The sequence below is a fragment of the Meleagris gallopavo genome, chromosome Z (assembly GCF_905368555.1).
Source record: "Meleagris gallopavo chromosome Z, MGAL_WU_HG_1.1, whole genome shotgun sequence".
Lineage (NCBI taxonomy): Eukaryota > Metazoa > Chordata > Aves > Galliformes > Phasianidae > Meleagris > Meleagris gallopavo.
In genome coordinates, this window is record NC_139435.1 from 57,355,344 (window position 1) to 57,371,042 (window position 15,699).

Genomic DNA, 15,699 nt, shown 5'->3' on the forward strand with positions numbered 1-15,699 from the left:
TCAGGCATTGTAGCCCGAGACACCTATTGTTCTATTGGGAACAATGAAATCCTCTAAATTCCACGTCGTCATCATCACTGTTCCTATAACTCTTACCCTTGGTTTCTTCGGGTAGTTCTGGAATCTCTGATTACCCTTCAGCTGAAGGCAGATGCGATTGGGCTGGCGATCGATCTTCGCAAATTGGACCCCAGCCCGAATAAGGTCATTAAACATTTGTTTACATGAGACCCTTACAGGCCATGACTGAGAGTTCTGCATAGGTGGCCTCTTGGTTTTAACTACTGAGAGCACCTCTGCTTCTTCTACTACTCGGATATTGCACCTAGTGTGCAGACGCTCTGTCTCCCCCAGATCAGCTACTATCTGGGCAGCTTGTTGAACCACAGCTTCCAAGGCCACCAGAGGTTTAATATAGAAACTAAGGTCCCATACAGGTGGGAAGGGGCCTGTTGTAAGATTAAATCTCACATACCTGCCGAGAACTTGATCATATCTGGGCTATCAAATGAGTCTTCGTATGTTGCTTCTCTCATACCTAATTCACAAATATAATTTTGAAGGTCCTCCATGGAGGACCATAGTCCTGTGTTTAATGGAATGTCTGATTTATTTGGCCAGACCATATGGCATACTGCCATTAACCAGTCTATTATTGAATGGTTCTCATTGCTATACTGGACAGCAGCGTATAGTCTCTGCCTGACAGCAGGGTGTACCGTTATGGTGGCCAGCTTTGCTACTTCTGGCCCATTAACCATGACACTTTCCACTCCTGAATCCCATAACCTGAGCAACCATGCAGGTACACTCTCTCTTGGCCTCTGCCGAAATCACTGCACCATATCCATTAATTCGGTTGGAATATATGGCCTAGCCGTTATGTGTAAATGCATTTCGGCAGGGGGCCATTGGTCAGGGGGCACCCGTGCCGGTCTATCTTGTACTTTCTGTGTTTTTTGAGTTATAATAGGACAGAGTTCCAGGGAGTCTGCCATAAGTGGAAACTCTAGGTCTGACTTAGAGTTTCTGCTTTCCTGTTCAACCAGGTCCGCTACTTCAGAAGTATGGCTATTATCTATTGAAATACTGCGGACCTGACCTAGAGACTGTAAAATTGTTTTTTTTTTCCTGTTAATACACTAAGCTCCAGTTCGTCAATACAAGCTTTTAATAACTGATTTTCACTTTCTAAAGTGTCTGATCTTATCTCAACCTGATTTAAGGCATTTAACAGTGGCCATGTCACTGTAGATGCAGCTAACTGCCTTTCTTTTGTGGTTAGAATGTCTCTGTCTAGTCCTTGAAAGTATTCTGTTATGCACACTGGGGAAATATTCCCCATAGTACACAGGGGACCCCATTTCTCAATTATGGTCTCTAATTGGTAATAAGGAGATCCCAGAAACACTGGGATCTGCCCAGGGATCATTTTATCTAGGGGAATGGTGTTCTCCCCCTTGATCCATTTATAGAAATTCCACAAAAAAGCCATAATATAAAATATATTTGTCCTGCCTGGCTCACCAATTGTACAATCAATGAATATACAGATGATATGGTATATCCAGGAATTTGGCTGATGTAAATATTATACTAGAGTAGGAAAAAAGGACACTCACCCTGTCTTGGGCTTACATGATAGACTCCAATGGAGCAGATCTCCAGAAAAGATCCTTCCCTACTAGCAGTCAGCTCTTAAATGGATCAAGGAGAGGTGGAGCCAGGCTCCACCCCTTCCTGCAGCACAGGTGAATTGCCTTCACCTGTGCTTCCGTGGCTGACTCATTGCTCACCTCAGGTGATTAATCCGAGCTTCAGGCCGTGATTTAGCAGTATCCATGCAAAGAGTTAAGTGATGAATATTTGCCCTTTTATCAAGGGAGAACAGTTGCAGTAGGGAACTTGACACATATGCTATGGGGCACACAAATAAGTTATTTTTCACTTTATCTCCCTCCTCATTTCCCAAACTAGTATGCAGCGTTTTGCCCTTCCTTAAATCTGTTTCCCTGTGGCACTACTCAGCTACTTGGTCAAGCTGTGCCCTGCTATGTGGCCTTGGAGTTGTCTGGAACAAGCTGTGTCGGTTATGGGGCAGCCCTGACCTCCTCACACTGTGTGGGTGTAAAAGCCTTACTGCGTAGACCCAGTACACTGAGATACTTGAATTCTCATACTATAACTAGAATTCCAAAATCCAAAATTGTTTCATGTTGTACCCGTTCTCCATGTTCTCAAGCTTCTGGAGAAGTTTTGTCTGGTGTCTGACAGTAGAAGGATATGCACCAGGCGACATTGGCACTCCTGTACCTACAAGGACAGACAAGGCTCTTGTTTTTGACAGTCCTGTCTCACACAGCTTGGGAGATACTACTCAAGGCTGATTTTATCCCCAGTGGAGGGCTATGCTATGTGTGCACCAGGATGTGGGTTATGCAACAGATATTTAGTAATTCTTTCTCTCTTGGTGGCCCTAATAAATGCATTTGCTGAGGTGCTCTTCCATTTCCTGAGGAAGTCCAAGCAAATTGCTGTTGGTGTGGCAAGACTTTGAGAGATTTGATAACTAGAAATGAGAACTCTGTGTAGTGCAGCAGGAAGCTGAGCAGTTGCATTTGCATGTGTCAACTGTAAAAACCTGTGCAGAAGCAAAAACCAGGAATCACAGAACTGGCTGTGAACTTGTGCGCAGCATGACATTTCAAAGGAGGAGTCTAGGAGCAGCTGGTTCCTTAACAACTGACAGAACTCCATATCCTTAGATTAGGCATATAAGGTTTAAAGAGAGCTGACAAAAGGTATTCAACCTGTTTCAAATCCAAATAACACTTGCTTTTCGAAGTTTAAAACATTCTTCCAACAGGGAAGGCAGCAGGGAACTCTGCAAGGTTTGACACATATATTTGTGAGGTCAGACTTCTGCTTGATTTTTTTAGGATATTCAAGATGACTTGTGTATTGGGATGGTGGCAGATCAGATCCTGGGTTTTTCAAATTAAGCATGCAAAATAGTGGAACTCTAATTTTACTGCATTATGGCTTTGCAGGTGCAAAATGGAAGTAAAAGTACTACAATACCTCAGAGATTACTTAAACTTTAGTGAAACAAGAGATGTAATGATATGTAGGTATGATATGATACGTAGGTATGATTAAGAGAAGTTTCCAAGGAAACAAACAACTTTATAATGATGGCAGGAGCGCATTTGACTGTTCCATGCCTTCAAGTGGAGAACATTCAGTAATGCGGATAGCAAACATTCCTGCCCATAGTCCTTAAAGCAGCATTATTTTGACATTTCAGTGGATGAGTATGTCTTTCAGAGCCCATAGTCTGTGAAGTAAACTGTTAACTAAAAATTTAGAAAATGCCAGACATGAATCAAAAATATTTAATTCTAATTGATGTAACTGATTTTCATGTCTTCTTTTTTTTTTTTTCATTGAAGGCATAGGAAATTTACTAAGATGATTAAATTCATGAACTATACAAGTTAGCTGCCTTCTTAAAAAAATCACTTCTCTGATGTTAAATCATTAGAGCTGAATTAGTTAATCAGCTTGATTTTTAGCTGCACTATATTATTTCATGATTCTTGTCACTGTTGTTACAGATATAAAAACTTTATTAAATGACACACATTAGTTGTTCACTCAAAGTGCTGATTTAAGTCTTTTTTTTTGTTTTTCTGTGATAGAAGATATTTTCATACATGAGAAATTCTATCACATCTTTACGTGTGTACAGACTGCAAATACAGCAAATCTGCTCTGCTCTCTCTCCATATGTCATTTGCTTAAAAAAATAAATTGGACTGTTGAATTTGGAGTAAGCAAAGCAGAAACATTAAGTTTCAGTGAATAAAAGAAAAAAATCCTCTGAGATAGAAATAAAATGGTCATTTTTGTTACTACAGTCTTGAAAATGTACATCCAATAGAGTTTTTACAATGGCTGCTCTGAAAGTAATGCCTCCTGTTTTATTTATTACAATGTCAGAGGCAGATGTTGGTGGTATGACAGTAGATGTTGAACCTTCCCACCAATATCCCATTACATTTTGTTGTCGTGCGACAGATGGCAGCAAAGGAGCAGTTTAACCAAATGGTGTCCAACATGGAATTGCAGATGAATTGCAGAATCACAGGGATTGAAAGGGGCCTCAAGAGATCATTGAGCCCAACCTCCCTGATAAAGCAGGTACCCTACAATAGATCACACAAGTAGGCATCCACATGGGTCTTAAATATCTCCATAGATGGAGTTGCGGAGAGACACCACAACCACTCTGGGCAACCTGCTCCAGTGCTCTGTCACTGTTACCATAAAGACGTTCTTCCACATGTTAGTATGGAACTTCCTATGTTCAAAATTTAAGCCACTGCTCCTTGTAGAAAAGATGTGCATTGAATTCCTCCATGTGGAAAAAATAACACCCATTGACATTCATCAACACTTGCTGAACATTTCTGGAGAACAAAACAGAACAGTGGATGTGAGCATAGTGAGGTGGTGGGTGGCACGTTTCAGCAGTGGTGACAGTAATAGTGGTTCTCCTCCACTGACGCAGATTGTTAAAATGTAGCTTGCAGAACATTCATTACTAGCAAAAATGCATAGCCAATGGTTGTGATCATGTTGAAGAATAGTGTTTTGCAGTTGAGTGTTTTTGTGCTCTTTGTATCTTTTGTAGTTTCCATGGAAATAAATGGGAGATATTATTTTTGGGACAATGATGTAACTTTATTTTTTGGCTACAAACTGTAAACACAATAGCATTGAGGCAGTATTATGTATTATGAATGATTTTTTAGAATGAATGCTACCTTCACTTTAATTTCACATGACATCCTGAGCAATTTGATTAATCATTTAAAATATATGCTGACATTCTACAGTGTCAAGGCAGAACATATTCAAAAGGAGAACTATGCAATTATTTGGTATATTAAGAAATTTGATCCTTGAACTCCTTCTCCATGAGATAAATGTTAAGTCTTGTAGAGGCCTTTCTTGTTCTTGGCAAGTTCAAGCTGGGCCTTGGCTTTCCTGACCCCATCCCTACTCAGCCTTGCAGCTTCCTTATGCCCTGTTTCCACTGCCTGTGCGTTTCCTTCTTGCTTTTCAGTTTGACTAGCAGGTTCTAGTTCAGCCATGGACTTTTGCCTTCCTTTCCTGACTTGCTACTCCTGTGGATGGAGAGCTCTTGAGTTCTAAGAAAAACTTCCTTGAAGATCTGCCAGCTCTGTTTTGCACTCTTAACCATGAGGACAGTTTACCAGGGTGTTTTGCTGACTGGATCCCTGGGGAGCTGGAAGTTAGCTTTCCTAAAATTTAGTGTCCTAATTTTTCTCTTTGCCTGTCTCATAACCCTTTCGAGCTTCTGGGTCATGATGAACTGTTGACCATGCTTCATTTTGGAGATGGAGACACGTAATTAACTCCTCTGTTTTCTTCTTCTGCTTTAATGTCCACTGGTTGACAGAACAGCGAAAGTAAAAAAGGGATGCACTGATTTCTGTTTTAGCAAGTGATCTCTGAATGCATATTTTAAAGAATAACTCTCATTGTTTAGTCAGTTAGGATCAATTGTCCTGGCTTTGTCTCCTCCTGTATTTCCTGTCAGACTCTATCCTTGACCTTCTCCCTAGAGGAGCAGAATGAGACACAGAAATGGTCTTGATGCTGTGCAAGCGCTGCTCAATGATAGCCAGAGCCTTATCAACACTGACTTAGTCATGAATCCAAAACACAACACCAAGTATGTCTGCCTCAGCCAGACTGGTACAAGTGTATGTTATCCCTAACCAATGTTTTTTGACTGTAATGTGTAAATGAATTACTACAAATGTACTGGACAGTCTTAGCATCTCTACTGCTTAGTAGCTGTTTCCTATTTCCTTTACATGCAGAATTTTACTAGAACTCTACAGAGCTTTTGAGCACAGTTCAGTTATGCAAAGTAAGTTACAGTTTCTGTATGCTCCATTGAGAGAACTTCCTTTTGAAATTATCTCTAGCTGCATTTTGTTTATACTGAGACTTTTGCAGTAGAAGAGTGAGTAATGGAAGCGACAGTGCTTTTAGCAGTGTGCTTCAGAGATACTGTAGACAAAGAAATTGAAAAAACAAACAGATAAGTTAACAGTACTTTACAGTAAAAGGGCCAGCATGTCTGTCACAAAACCTTACAGAAGAGGAACTGAAGCTGGAAATAGTAATTACTTATCATGCAAGATGTTGTTACTAGATTTGCAAGTTAACATTGTCCTGATCTAAAAACTGAAGAGATTTTAGGCAATAAGTCAGTATTATGCATTTTATTTATGGTTCTTTTTTTGTGCTATGATTAGAAGATTTTATAAAATTTTAAATAAATGTGGCCTGCTCTTACCTCTTGTGTCTGAAGGAAGCTTGTATCTTTACATCCAAATTATTTAAAGCATTTCTTGATATCAGATGAAAATCATATCAAAACTTTTCAAATTTGTCACTGTAAGTTCAAAGCATACATGGAGTGTAACCTGGACATCAAAGCCTGCTTTCAGTTTCAAGGAATTCTATCTAGCTAAACTTAAACTACCCTTGTATTTATACTGTCCACCTCTTGCAGTAGCTACTCTTTAAGAGCAAATTTCACCCATTTTCCCTGCTTTCTGTCTCTTTCCATTTATTTATTTATTTGTTTGTTTATTTATTTTCTCCTAGACAAAGAGGATGGATGGTAGGAAAATCAGGTTTCAGGAAAAAAAGCAAAGAAATGAACCAGGAAGGAGCGCTTTATTTATTTAATTATAACTTGATGGTGTCAATTAATATTTGCCCCGAAACTCAGCATATTAATTTCCTTCTTTGTTAGAAGCCATGAAGGATATGTTGTTTTCAAGATCAACCAGTGCTCAAGTTGAGAAAGATTCTATCTTTTTTTTTTCTTTTCTTATGTTCCTTATTTTTCTTTTCTGATGGTAACTTATCTAAAGACAGAGCAATACATGGTGCTGTACACATTATGGATGAATTGAGCATTTCTTAGTTCCAGGTACCTTTTTAGCTAACAGCCAACAGCAAATAGGAAGCCCATCATAGTAATCTGGATAAGAAATGAAAAGTTTCTTAACCTCAGTCTCCAAAGCCCTCAAATTCATTTCCTTCATTGTACATGTGAAAAATTTTGCCAAAGAAGAAATCAAACTAAGTATTGCAAAACTAATGGAATCATTGTACATGCATAAACATGTATTTCTTTGTGCCATCAAAACAATGTAAAAGATAAATGTTAAAAAACATAAAAGTGCATTTGAACATTCTCGTTACACTCAGAATGAGTGCTATGTTCTCTACTTCCAGTCTCATGAATAATATTAAGCAGAGTTTGTAGATTCCTGTTGGTTAAATACTGCCTTCAGGTTACAGTAAAATGTACAGCTCAGCAAAGCTGCACTAGCATTGTAGCATGGCTACAATGAGAGCTGGCTGACATCAAGCACTACTTCTGAGCTCAAGATTGGTGCATTCCTAAAAGTAAGAAAATGGGAAAAGGAGGTAGGAGGCCTGTGTGAATGAGCAAGTAACTCATGGATAAACTAGAAGGAATTAGGATAGTCCATGAAAGGTAAGAAGAGTGCCTGTCTACCTGGGAAGAATATAGGAATGTTGTCAGGGCCTATGGGGATGCAATGAGGAAGGCTAAGTCCCTCTTGGAATTAAACCTTGCAAAGGAGATAGAGGATAACAAGAAAAGTTTTTTTTTATGATGTCAAAATGTGAGTCTCTTACTGAATGAGGTGGGTGCCCTGGTAATAGGGAATCTGAGGAAGCAAAGATTCTGAATGTCTTCTTTGCTTCGGTCCTTAATGCTAAAACTAGCCTTCAGGAATCCCAGATCCTAGAAGAAAGAGAGAGAGTCTGGGGAAAGGAAGACTTCCCATTGGTTGAGGATAATATGGTCAGAGAAAGCCTAGCCAAAATCAATGCACACAGATCCATGTGTGGGCCCTTATGGGATGCAATCGTGTCTTTGAGGGAGCTGGTAGAGATGACTGATGAAGCACTGTCTATCATCTTTGAATGGTGCAGAGTATGGCTGGGGGCCTGTAACTAGTGGTGTTTCCCTGCTGACAGTGCTGGGTCTGGTCTTGTTCAACATCTTCATCAGTGACCTAGATAGAGAGATAGAGTCCACCCTCAGCAAGTTTGCTGATGATTCAAAGCTGAGGGGAGTGACTGGCACATCAGAAGGCTGTGCTACCATTTAACAAACCCTGCACAGAATGGAGAATTGGGCAGGGAAAAACGTGATGAGGTTTAACAAGAACAAGTTTAGAATCTTGCACCTGGGGAGGAATAACCGCTTGCATCAGTATTGGTTAAGGATGACCTGCTGGAGAGGAGCTCTGTGGAAAAGGACCTGGATGTTCTGGTAGACAACAGGTTGGCTATGAGGCAGCAGTGTGCCATTGTGGCCAAGAAGGCCAGTGGGATCCTTGGATGCATTAAAAAGAGTGTGGCCAGCAGACTGAGGAGGTGATCCTTGTGCTCTACTCTGCCATGGTGAGGCCACATTTACACTACTGTGTCCACTTCTGGGCTTTCCACTTCAAAACAGGCAGGAATCTCCTAGAAAGAGTCCAGTGGAGAACCACAAAGGTGATATGGGGCCTGGAACATCTTACGTATGAGGAAAGGCCGAGTAAATTGGGTCTGTTCAGCCTGGGGATAAGAAGACTGAGAGGGGATCTGATAAATATTTATGAATATCTAAAGAGAGGGGGAGGCAAATGGATGAGATCAGGCTCTTCTCAGTAGTGTGTGAACCATAGGACAAGGAGTAAAGGCCTAATTCTTGAACACAAGAAGTTCCATATAAACATATGAAGAACCTCTTTGTGGTAAGGATGACAGAGCACTGGAACATGTAGCCCAGAGATGTTGTGAAATCCCTTCCAACTCCTATGATTCTGTGATCCCCATCTATTAATATCCCCAAGTCATTTTCTGCAGGACCGCCTCCCTCAGTCTTCTGTCTGCACATCTTTTGATGCAGCCTAGGATACACTTGGCCTTCTGGGATGCAAGGACACACTGCTGGCTCATGTCTGGCTTCCCATTTAGTGGGGTTAGACTCAATGATCTCTTGAAGTCCCCTCCCACCCCTATGATTCTGTGATTCTGTGGTTGGACTGGATGATCTTAGTGGTATTTTCCAACATTAATGATTCTATGATTTTATGTGGACAAATTAGTGCATGGTAAAGTTAGTGTGTGCTCTGAATTAACTTGCTGCTGAAAACAGTGGCAGTGAGAAAGTCCTGAGCATGAATTAGTGCATGGATTTCTTACATATAAGGTAACTTCTTTATGATTTTTAAGATTCAAATGCATAGCTTACTACTAAAAATAGAATCTTTCAAGTTCAGATGCCTGAAGTCATGTAATCTTGTAGCAGTAGGCCTATAACAGTATCTTATTAATTTCCTCCCTTTTGTCCTGCAATAATACATTTGATTTTTCCTGAATTAATGTGTTTATCATAGTGACTACTGAGGCAGGATCGGACAGAAAACTTCAGCAGGGCCGAGCAGTAGAAGTACATACGTACGTACAGATGTTGGCTCCCTCTGGTGGGAAATGCCATGGACAATCAGCGGCTGGTTGGGCCGCATGTTTAGAGGTGTGGGAAGGGAAACCCTTCGAGAATGTGTTGTGGCACCCAAATCTGTTACAGAACGCCATCAGTTCAGTACTTCACTGACATTAGTTTCAGTACTAGATGATCTTTGATACAGACATCTTGTTCTAAATTGTCCTTAAGGGGATTTATATTTCATTTCTGTAAAGTAGAGAGAATCAAGGGCGGCTTTTAAGTGCTTGGTTTTTTGTTTATTATTATTTATTATTATTATTATTATTATTATTATTATTATTATTATTATTATTATTAGTTGAGCAGTGACTCCTTTTTTTACTATAGCATTTGGGCTCAGTACAATAATAAAGAGAAGGGGAGAAGGAGAAACAGGTAGAATGAGGAACACCTGAGTTGTAATTAGAAATCAAATATTTTAAATTTTATTTTATTTTATTTTTTAAGAGGAGAATAAGAAAATAAAGGGCAAAAATGAATGGTTATCAAAAGAGACCATGTCTAAACAGAGAAAAATAACACATTACTTAAGGTGACTATAACAACCCTTTCAAACCATTTAAGAATCATAGAATCATAGAATTGCTCAGGTTGTAAAAGACCTTAAATCACCAACTCCAACCATGACCTAGCCATACCATCTTAATTCTAACAGCCCTCTGGTAAATCATGTCCCTAAGCACCACATTCAAATGGTTTTTAAACACATCCAGGGATGGTGGCTCAACCACCTCCCTGGGGAGCCTATTCCAGTGCTTAACAACCTGTAAAGAAGCGTTTCCTGATATCTAACCTAAACTTACCCTGACGCAACTTGAGGCCATTTCCCCTCATCCTGTCACCTGTCACCAGTGAGAAGAGACCTGCCTCGCTAGAGTTCATGTTTGTGCATAAGATGACTATTCTTTTTCACGATTTTCAAGGTTTTTTTTTTTTTTAATCCATTTTTTCCATTCCTTTTTGTTTTGTTTTGTTCTTTGTTTTTTGTTACATGATGGAAAGAATAGACTTCTTGTCTATATTCCTTTGAATCTACTGTTAGAAAATAAACTTAGTATCTATTTTTTTCTGAAAGTGGACCCTAAGACACATAACAATTCCAGTGCCTAAATAAATGAACGATGTAGTTTTTTTTCTGAGTAAGCACTCAGGTTTTTCTTAAATTGTGAATTTACAGGAATTTTTTGTGTATTGCTCAGAGAAACTGTTCTTTAACTTGAATTATGTTTTAACAAACATACATCAGAGTACAGTAAATCAGCATGAGTTTGAACACTAGAGTACTGAAAAGGGGAAAGGAAGAGGAAGTGAGTGCTGGAATAAAGTGTGTGCTATTGTTCAGCACCAGCTTTTCTCAAAACAAAACAAGAACAAAGGATGACAATAAACTCTTGTCTCTCTCAAGGCAAGAATAACATGGAACAAGGCTTCTCAGTGCTCTATGGTGTTTGCAGCTTGTTCTAACTGTTAGTTACTTGTAATAGAAAGGCTTAAAAACACTGTTAATTCCTTCATTAGCATAATGAGTTTACAGCCCTCTTCTTCATATTATCTTTTCAACTTTGAAGACTACCTGTGTAAGTGAACAGAGCTGATGGTATAGGAACATAATTGCCTTATTTTCTTATTAATTGTTACACTCTATTTAACTCTTCTCAAAAGCCGAGGCAAGGACAATTACTTTATAGGAGATGTTAATGGTGTGTCTGCTGTACACAGGAGGAAGAGAGAGAAAGTTTTGTAATAAAAAACAAAAATAAAATTGCAGTGCCACTTGCATAATTAAGCTATTTATCAAGTCCACATAAATGCATGTCAAAGGGAAAAACTAAGAAACTCTCAACAAGACATCCTGTCTATACTATATGCAACTGACTTCACAGTGCATGGATCTGCTTCCAGGAAAGTTATTTCTTCTCCTGCGCCAAACACGAGTAAAAATGTACAAGAAAAAAAGATCTAGGTAGAATTTTGGGGGGAGTGAAACAGAAAATTTTAGCCCAAGCTTACCAAAATATTTCCAACTTCTTTAGGAAACTGCTAACACAAACTGATGTGTTAGTCAAAGAGCTCATGCTGCAGTTTGCCTATGGTTAGAGCTTGTTTTTTTATTTTTTATCTTTTTATGGAGTGAAATTCATAGATATTTCTTCTAGGAAATTGGGAATGTCTTGAAAGATTGTTGCAGTTGGAGGGTTCTGCATGTCTCAGGAGGGAAAGTCTCCTAGGACAGTGTCATGATTTTATCATTTTTGTTATTGGTATTCCACATCATAACATCATGTAAAACATGAGGAATTAATACTCCAGTTAATACTCCAGTTCTGTGGACTGACAACTTTCCCGCTACCTGGCTCTCAGAAGAAAATAACAACTTTCTGTTCAGAGGGGAAGATGATACCCACAAGTCATGGGACACGCTCTCTCTATTGCTTCCTGACAGTGTGTGGGTGTGCTGTTTCACCTTAAATTCAGAGCAAGGCTTTCAGTTTCAGACACTTCCTCTCTCTTTCTCTCACTTTATTTCATTTATTACCCTCAATTCTGATTATATTGTATTATATTGTGTTATCTTGCATTCCAGTACCATCTTTAGCAAAATTAATTTTCTTCAGATCGTTGCTGCTGCTGCCCCTGTCATGGACACAGACTGATCTAGATAACCCTGTGACAGACAGGCTGCTCATGACAAGCTGACCCTTTTAGGCAAAGGTGCAAGAGCAGACTTGATAACTTGGTTGTGTCTTCCATAAAACAGAATGACAATACCAGGTTTTTCTGCTGTATGAGTAGGAATAATTTCAATACAAGGAAACGAATGCTCTAGGAGATATAAGATAGCCTGTTCAAAATATACTTGAAAAGATTCAGTTCTTCCTTGCTCCTCAGCAGCAGATAACAGCTGCTGATAGTAGGGAACAACAGATGAAAGCTGAAAGGTAAATTCAAGTGTGAATTTGAATTACTGCAGTCAGTTATATACACAGAATCAGAGAATCATTAAGGTTGAAAAAAAAGACTAAAATAATTTAGTCCAATCATCCACCTACCACCAGTGTTACTCACTAAACTATGTCCCTCAGTGCTACATCTATCCTTTCCTTAAACCATCCTTCAGGGATGGTGACTCTATTTTTTTCTCTGTGCAGGCCATTTCAATGCTGGTCCAGTCTTTTGGAGAAGAAATTCTTCCTAATGTCCAATCTGAACCTCTTCTGACACAACTTGAGGCCATTCCCTCTCGTCCTATCTCTAGTTACCTGAGATGACAATTGGACATCCCTTCAGGTAGTTGTAGAGAGTGATAAGATCTCCCCTGAGCTTCCTGTTCTCCAGATGAAACAATCCCAGCTCCCTCAGCTGCTGCCCATAAGACTTGTGCCCCAGACCCCTCATCGACTTTCTTACTCTTCTCTGGACATGCTTCAGGATCTTGATGTCTTTCTTGTAGTGAGAGGCCCAAAACTGAGCACAGTAATTGAGATGCGGCCACACCAGAACTGAGTATAAGGATCATCTCCCTGCTCCTGCTGGCAATGCTATTTCTGATACAAAGCAGGATGTCTTTGGCCTTCTTGGCCACCTAGGCACACTGATGCCACATATTCAGCCAAGTGTTAGCCAGCACCCCCAGGTCCATTTCCTCTAGACCATCTTCCAGCCACTCTCCCCCAAGCCTGTAGTGTTGTGTGGAGCTGTTGTGGCCCAAGTGCAGACCCAGCACTCAGTCATAGAATCACAGAATCATAGAATCATAGAGTCATAGAATCATAGAATCATAGAATGGCCTGGGTTGAAAAGGACCACAGTGATCATCTAGTTTCAAATCCCCTGCTATGTGCAAGGTTGCCAATCACTAGACTAGACTTCCCAGAGCCACATCTAGCCTTGCCTTGAATGCCTCCAGGGATGGGGCATCCACAGCCTCTTTGGGCAACCTGTTCCTCTGTGTGAAAAACTTCCTCCTAATATCTAAGCTAGACCTCCCCTGTCTCAGTTTGAAACCATTCCCCCTTGTCCTATCACTATCCACCCTGATAAACAGTCATTCCCCCTCCTGTTTATATGCTCCCTTCAAGTACTGGAGGGTCACAATAAAATCTCCTCTTTTCCAGGCAAAACAAACACAGTTCCCTCAACTTCTCCTCATAGGATCCTCTGATCATCTTACTGGCTCTCCTCTGGAAACGCTCCAAGAGCTCCATGTCTTTCCTGTGCTAGGGGCCCAAGGCCTGGATGCAGTACTCCAGATGGGGCCTCACAAGAGCAGAGTAGAGGGGGACAATTACCTGCCTGTCCCTGCTGGCCACCCCTCTTCTGATGGAGCCCAGGATACCATTTGCTTTCCGAGCTGCAAGGGCACACTGCTGGCTCATGTTCAGCTTCTCGTCTACCAGGATTCCCAAGTCCTTCTCCGCAGGGCTGCTCTCAAGGATATTTTCCCCTAGTTTGTATAAATACCTAGGATTGTCCAAACCCAAGTGCAGCATCCTGCACTTGGTCTTCTTGTACCTCATTAGTTTCTCATGGGCCTACTTCTCCAACCTGTCAAGGTCCCTCCAGTTGGCTTCCTTCTTTCTAATGTAGTGACTGCACCACTCAGCTTGGTGTCATCTGCAAATCTGCTGAGGGTGCACTCAATGCCAACATCCATGTTACTGATGAAGATGTTGAAGAGCACTGGTCCCAAGACCGAACTCTGAGGGATCCTGCTTGTGATCAGCCTCCACCATGAGAACAATTGATCAAAACATTTTGGCTGCATCCAGCCAGCCAATTCCTAATCCATCAAACAGTCCATCCTTCAAATCCATACCTCATCCATTTAGAGAGAAGGATGTGGTGAAATTCTTATAGTCTTATAAGACATTCAATAACTTAATAGTTTTATTAGCCTCATACTCAGCTAAGTGATTGAGCTTGAGCTTCCCCTATAGGGCCTTCCTGCCCTCAGGCAGCACATTAGCATTTTCCCCTAACTTGGTGTCATCTTCAGATCTACTGAGTGCCCTCAATCCCTTCATCCAGAATCATCAATAAAGATAGCTGAACAGAACAGGCCCTAAAACTGACCCCTGGTTACACCACTCATGACCAATCGCTAGCTGGATTTAAAACTCCATTCCCCACCCCAATTTTGGCCCAGCCCTCCAGCCAGTTCTTTACTCAACAAAGAGTGTGTGTACCTTTCCAAGCCATCAGCTGCAGGCTTCTTCAAGAGAATACTGTGGGAGAGAGTATCAAAGACTTTGCTGTAGTACAGGTAGACTACATCAACCGGCTTTCCCTCATCCACCAGGCAGCTCAAACATAAAAAGAGATCAGATTGGTCAAGCAGGATCTGCCTTTCATGAACCCCTGCTGATCCCCAGGTTGTTCTGCAAACATAAAAAAAAGAAAAATCAGCTTTTTCTGACAGTTGAAATTTTCAGAATTAATGGAAATCAGAGAAGATGATGAAATCTTTGTGTGTCATACTGAAGCTAAATTTTAAATATTTTTGTAAGTATTACAGTGAATTTCAAATGAATCAATCCTTAGCTGAAACCCATTATGTGAAGCAGAATTGCAATAATTCACATTATTTTTGGGAAATTGAGTCAGAGTGCTGCAGGTAACGATAACACATTATGATGTCACTGGCACCCATCCCCTATGTGAGGGATAGTGACATACGCAGCAGTGGATTGTGACCTCTTGGCCCTCACTGCCTGTAGCCGGGCACAGAGTCTCTCACTCTGCCTTGTGCCCGCACTCCAGCCGAGCGTGTCCGTGAGGTTTGGAGCGAGCAGCGAGGATAGCCTTGGAGCTGGTCTCGTGCTCTGGGAGCTGCCGACAGCCGCTCTCAGTGCTCGTCCCCAGGGCCACTAAAGCTTCTTCCCCGCTCTGCCTGGCTCAGGCAGCCGGGGCACCCAGGAGGCCGCAGCAGCAAAGGGAACTGGTAAGGGACGCCTCAGCCTGGGCAGCCCAGCTGGGAGGGTTTCCTTCCTGAGGGGCCCAGGCACTTGTTCCTCCACTGACAGGGTCAGCAAGTAACTGTGGCCTCTCTTCCT

At 41.0% G+C, this 15,699-nt stretch overlaps 1 pseudogene; it reads right to left on the bottom strand.

Annotated features, from left to right (window-relative positions):
• On the bottom strand, positions 1 to 1,495 carry LOC146542317 (uncharacterized; annotated as a pseudogene).
• Between the last annotated feature and the right edge of the window lie 14,204 nt (positions 1,496 to 15,699).